Below are 6,991 nucleotides of genomic sequence, written 5' to 3'. Positions count from 1 at the left end.
TTTAACATCTTTTTATATTTACTAACATTATATGCAAACATATTACAAACATTAACTTCTTCGTAAGATCCATGTTAGGGAAATAATATGAAAGCTATTCCGCTCATTTTCTTGTTGTATGTATATACATTTAATATTGGTTTTAAAAAAAGACAATTAATATTTTAGTTATGTTAGTTATGAGTATTATGTTGAAAACCTAAACTTGCATGTTAACGACTATACTCATTAGAGAATGAATTTGGAGAAAACCTTCTGATAATTACAAACACTCGCTGAGCAGCAAGACCTTCCCTCTAAGCTTTTAATCCAATAAGCTGATTATCTATTTGTTTTCATGAATTGGAAGACATTCTTTGATGTATTACTGAGCTCAATCATCTGAAATTACTGGAGCGTGAGCCACCCAGGCTGGTGGCTCAGTATAGTATTTTATTAACAGAAGGTTTTCTCCAAATCCATTTCCTAATGATTCCTATTACTATTTTCTGTCAATCACTTTTGTTGTCAGATGAAAATCAGAAATCTGTGATTTTAAGAGGTTTACCATCATTAACTAATTTGGTTAAGTTCATCGTTTGTTTGGCGGGTTATATTTGGCGGGCTATATTTGGCGGGATATATTTAGATCACACCTGAATCAACACACCAATGGTACATGTATTAAGACATTAACAACATGAAAAAAGCGTTAAGGGCTCGGATAGCAACGTTTCCACAGTATTTTTCTGGGACATGAGAGCACATCAGACATATCGAATTGCATTCTTAATACGATGACTGTCCATTTGATATCAAATAATTTTTGGATTTTTGAAATTCGCGACATAATACAAAGTTTATGACAAATTATTAAAATTTGATATTGTTTTTTTAATTTGTGATATTTCACAGTCCTCGAAGTAAACTTAATTAATCTAATGATATGTACGTAAAGTGTTTGTAGCTGGGAGTTTTTTTTTTCTCAAAAAGACCTAAAAAGGTCTTTTGGGGGAAAAATGATTTACTGAAGTTTACTTCGAGGACTGTTATATATCAAAAATATAAATTTTTAATAATTTGCCATAAAATTTTTATTATATCGCAAATTTCAAACATATCAAAACTATTTGATATCAGAGGGACATTCCCTGTATTCAGAATGCAATTCCAAATGTCTGATGTGCTGTCATTTCTCAGAAAACATACTATCCGAGCCCTTAAGCTCATTTTGTTGCTCAATATTTCAACACATGTGATAATTTATAGGCGATCAACTTGACGTCATAATACCATTTTCTTTAAAATGGTGCTAATAAGAAAACTTCTAAAGCATGATTATATTGATGCACGCAACACCCCATTAAAGGCAAAATTTGTTTTTATTTCTATTTTTAGATCTGTTTACTATATGTAAAATAAAGGTAAAAGATTAATCTCACTGACTAAATTTTAACCTAATTTAACCTGCAGCCTATATCGACGAGCATTTTAACTTTTTTAAACTGACAGGAATTGCCCATTTCATTTTAAAATGCCTGAAAGTATTGTATTTTTATTTGCAGAACTTTACTGTCATCCTTTTCATAATTAGTTACCTGCTTCTTTTTTTGTCTAATTAATGCTAAATGCTTACTTACACAAAACCGCCCAAGTCATAACAATCAGACAAGACATACCAACATGTCAACAGTTCCATAACAGATAATAGAAATGTTACACAGAAATGCTTTCTTAAGGGTAGATGAGGTATTGTTGGTCGAAGCAGCCACAAAAATCGATTTTCATCGACTAAATCAATATATTATTGAAAAATAACACTTCGATGTTTTGCAAAAGTTCATTCTACAAATCGTATACTTGATTGATTTATTGTTGTTAATGAGTATTGTACGTTTTACAATTAAGTGTTGTTGTTTCAGTCCTCTTTACAACACAGGACCTACAAAAGTATATATGTGATATTTGAATTTTTCTATACACTCGCTATGAAATGATTAATGCAATTTGCCAAAGCTCACTACCATTCGCAAGATTTCCTCTCTAAAGTGGAAGTTTCAATAGGCAACGTGTCTGTCACGATCCGTCAGGGTTTCACTTCTTCACAATATTTAAGCTTCATGGAAAGTGTTTCACAACAAATATTTCGGTATGACGTGCAAATGTCGCAATTTCTTATCAAAAATGATCGTGAATACTGTAAAAAAATGAGATGCGCATGGAAAGTAAAAGAATCGCTTTACTTGAAGCATTTATCATGCCAAAAATACGCGGAAGAAAGCTTAAGTTAGTAAGACAAGTGTTGTGGTAACATGTTCTTAATGAATGTTATTAGTGAAAGAAGTTATACTACGTCATAATAATGCAAAACATTTAATTTTTGCGCAATTTATTATTCAACGTTATGGTATTCCAAATACCGTTATAAGTCAGTTTACGTCACTACGTGGTTTGGAACTAACAAGACACAATGCCAAACACGAGTTGCATAACGCTAATAATACTTTGATGTTGGCTAGAGTTTGAAGGAGCAAGATTATATTCCTTCTTACGTTACATTAGAAATCACAAACATTTGCATTATATTCTCAAGAAAATTTGAAGCTGCGCGAACTACAATATTTAGGAGTCTGTCTACTAAACTGGCCTCAAAAAGAAACTTATAATTTTCACAAGGTCATATCTTAAAATCCTCTCCATAAAAATCACCAAACCTTGCACACAGGATTACTTCAATACTCTACTCTAAACACTGGCCAGTAACCAAACAGTTGTCCAACTGACACAACAGCAAAATGCACTGACATGGAACAGCTTCCTGGACCACATTCACAGTCCAATAATTGGCACCCAACACAAGAAATATGTGAGTAAATGGAATAGTGTGGAACAAGACCTGTTTCTTAAAGAAAACTGTGTGAAAAGCAGAAGCAGCCCGTTCCACACTATTCCACTTACCCTTTTGAAATAATCACCTGTGTTAAGAACTTGTACGCATTCTCTCAGATTTCTTTTGCTGGGTTCTAATTATTCGCCTGTGAATGTGGTCCCGGAAGCTGTTCCGTGTCAGTGCATATTACTGTTGTGTTAGTTGGACAACTGCTTGGTTACTGACATGTGTTTAGAATAGAGTATTGAAGTAATCCTGTGTGTAATTTTTATTCATTTTTATGGAGAGGATTTTAAGATATGACCTTGTAAAAAATTATAAGTTTCTTTTTGAAGCCAGTTTATTTTATAGAGGTTGACATTGCTTTTTCAAGAGTTTTAAAAGTGTACACATTTATTATCAGATAATGATCACCATGTACGTGGCCCAAGAAGACGATGTAATTGCCATTGCACATACCGTTAGTTATTACATTATCTATCACCATCTCGTTTAATGGGCAGACATAAGGTATCCTAGAAACGATCATTATGCGATGCCATCAACCTTAATAGGTGGTATACAATTCGGACAACTCCTAAAAGTGTCAAATAGTACATTAAAGCAACATGAATAATATACCAGCGTTGTACCGTAACATTGTACCATTTGTGGTTTGGATTGGATTTGTAAATTGCGTACTAACAAAAATCCGTTTTAAATTTCTAAATGGAAGTAAATGAAAATTAACCTTTCTGTGGGCATAATTTTGGGAAAAAGGTAAGTGTTTTCACTTACATATGTCAATGCTTGGAAATAATGAATAATAATTATATGATCAACATGGTGGGATACTGTTTTAGAAACATTAGGTTTTAATATTGATATAATGGTGTTCTTAAATGATAGCTGTTATAAATCCGTAAACATTTCTATGAATGGCCACTCCAACGAGAAGCATCATCTAGTTCTCACCACGCAAGAAACGTGTTGCGCAGTCGCTGTGTAAATAATTATGCAATAGCCAATCGGCTGCGGGTAAATCATAGTTAGTTTTAGATTAGAAAACAAAGGTTTGAATTTCTAGTACACATTGTCGTCTCACCATACTACGGGAGACCAAAGAGAGTCTACGTGGGAGGGTAATACTGTTTGGTTCTTTTGCTATATCTTATGCATGATATCACTGGATATTTACACCACATCATATTTGTATGCATTTGGAGGGAACCTGCTATAACTGATTAATGTATGGAACAGAGTGGATAGTGGTGTTGTGTGCCCTCAAGCTCTATTGTATTCTGAATTGAACCTATACACTTAAAGGCTCAGGCATATGTTGTTAAATTACATTTAAGATACCTTCTTTGGGAGAAATATAAGCTAGTGGTGACCAAAGGAAGTTTTTGTACGTGATTTCTTTATCTTCTCGTGGACTAGATATACTTAGGTGAATATTATAGGAATTCTCTACGGGTGGAAGCTTGTTACCAGACCCTCACAGATTTGGCGGAGTCTCGCCTGAAGGTAAGTATCAATGTAGTCTCTGCAGAAAATGTTACCGATTTTGAAATATTTGTTTGTTTATTCTGAGATCTAAAACATGCACAGACGCTTCAAATCAAATGTACAACTAAAAACTAGAACTGTTCAGTGCTTTTTAAGCTTTCGCGTAAATTTGGTAATTTGTAGCATGGACTACATGTGCAGATGTTTCTTATATTGGCATAGCAAACAGTAAATCATCATTTTGTTTTCATCGTCTTCAGTCGTTAAAGGAGGATTTCGTGATCCTAGTATCCTCTTTTTATGACATTTTTCAGTAGATATCCACGAAAAAAGCTTATTTCCAAAATTTCAGTTGATTCTGATTTTGCGTTTGTGAGTTATGCATGATTATGTGTATTACACTGCTCCATAGACAATGTGTTGTAATTTCGTTCTGGTGCACCAGAACGAAATTCAAATTTAACGATATTTTTGCTAAACGAATTAATCTGCAAGAAATATTTGGTACATAAACATTATGTAGCCAGAGGTATCCAGTGGTGTAAAAATCTCAACTTTTTTGGGAAAAGTGGGGGATGAGGCTGTGGATCACGAAATGCCCCTTTAATTTGAATAAAATTAATTCAAACAGAGATGGTATTTTTCGTGTGTGTATTGTATAACTTACAGAACAGTGGAAATAGATACTGTTTGAAACAAAACGTCCATTGCAAAATATATCCTCAGGAATCGAATCAAACCGAAATCTATTGTAGGCTACCTTTTCGACAAGGAAGTGTATGCACACAGACTCAGAGATCCATAATTTGACTAGTTGATTTATTCGCACTGTTTGCAAATAAGTACCTTTAAGTCATGTGTAGAGCGAGTCCTTGAATTTACATTCGGTGACAATGCAAAGAAATATTCCTAAGCGTTACCTTAGTCATTATTTCATCATAATCTCACATAATTATTAAGTTTTCTTTTTTGCTGCAAATTTTTTCTTTTTACAATTATATTTAGAACGCAACTGTTGCAATATTGCTCGCCTTATATACATGTCTCCGGTTTCGTGAGCACTTAATACATTTATACAAATCAAGTTACAGAAGAACTTTTCTGATTTATATTCATAAATATTATTATATTATTTTACATGTAGTAAGACAAACTGTAATTCGCACAAAAATGTATGAGATAATATTTCATAAGTTAATTTCATATCTCATTTAACCGCCGACAAGCGAAATTGTGTTGAAGTCCTTTTAATTACTAATAAGGAATTAGCTTACACTTTTTTTTTAATGATTATGGTGAAAAATTAATCCTAATCATTTCAGAGAGGAATTAGAAACCTATTGTACCTTTTAGACAGGAAAGCATTTTTTTTTTTTTTATCTCAGCCTTATTTGTGTATTCTCACTATATGCAAATAAGTATCTTTCCTCATGTTAATAGCGAGTCCTTGAATTTCGCATACGATTAAAACAATGTAAAGAAACATTCTTGAGCGTTGCTACAACCTAAGTCATTTGACGCAATCTTACGTCATAATGTCCTTTTTTGTCCTCCTGACAACTTGTATTAGCAAATCACTTCTTTTAAAATATATATTCGTCCACATAACCAATCAGAAAAGCCGTTACAAAAATAGTGTGCAGTTACACTCGTGTCGCCAACTACTCGCTGTGTGTTCGAGTTTTGCAGGAACGATTCATTTTTCTTAAAGTTTTCCGGGATTTTCAGTATTCTGTTTGTTATTTTAAAAAATTGCCAAATTTTTTTGTCGTGTATGATGCAGATCCATTGTTGCTCGAGATATTACTATTAGACACAATGCACTTGTGCTGGATGTCCAATGCACTCCCCATGCGGGGCTTGTGCATTGGACGCATCAATATCTCAGAGCGTGTACATTAATATCTCTCGAAACAAGTGAGACGCATTTTTATTAACCTATAATTAACAGTAATTTAGAATGCAACTGTTGCAATATTGGTCGCATTCAGGTCGCAGGTTTCGCGAGTTCTTATACATTAGTACATTATAAAGTTATAGAAACACTTTACTAATTCGTATTTAAACCGGAAATATTACATTATAGGTTTTTACATCAAGTGAAGACCAACCACAATTCGAACAATTACGTATGAGATAATCTTGCATAAGAGAATTTAATTAACCGCCGACAAACGAATTTCTACCGAGGCAAATAACCTTTACCTTACAGTTTATATATTTTATGATGATAACAAAGAAGAAGATAAATCATTTGAGACAAGAATAATTGATGTGTTTATTTATATCTACAAACTAGTTTATTTGCCATTGCTGATATGTACATCGTGAAATTATGATACAGGTGAAATTGCACATCAAAATACTATATACGTATATAAAGCTGTATATAAAAATGATTGTTAATGTTGATTCAAAATGCGACACATGATCCACCTAATTTGTAGATCAACCTTTAGGTAGTTAAGGGATGAGATACCCAAGATTTCTATTTTTTTGATCGCCCATTTCCGCCCAGATTTTGTTGGCTGGGTTACTTTTGTATTCTTTGAGCCGAGTATATAAAGAGAACAAAGAGTATTTTGTGATATTAGCATCAACTTTTTATGGTATGTTTGAGTTGATATCCACGAA

General features: G+C 33.2%; 1 protein-coding gene across 2 annotated transcripts in view; it reads left to right on the top strand.

Moving 5' to 3' along the window:
• The first annotated feature begins 3,923 nt into the window (after positions 1-3,923).
• LOC140148473 (uncharacterized) overlaps positions 3,924-6,991 on the top strand; it is a 105,990-nt gene continuing 102,922 nt past the window's right edge. The window contains exon 1 of one of the 2 annotated variants that reach the window (XM_072170461.1): positions 3,924-4,375. The gene's annotated coding sequence lies outside the window, so the exon portion shown is untranslated. The remainder of the gene's footprint in view (positions 4,376-6,991) is intronic. The other variant, XM_072170453.1, reaches the window with a different exon arrangement.

This window comes from Amphiura filiformis, chromosome 1, assembly GCF_039555335.1.
Source record: "Amphiura filiformis chromosome 1, Afil_fr2py, whole genome shotgun sequence".
NCBI classification, from domain to species: Eukaryota; Metazoa; Echinodermata; class Ophiuroidea; order Amphilepidida; family Amphiuridae; genus Amphiura; species Amphiura filiformis.
Note: the sequence above shows the minus strand (reverse complement) of the source record. Positions and strands in the feature narration are given on the sequence as shown.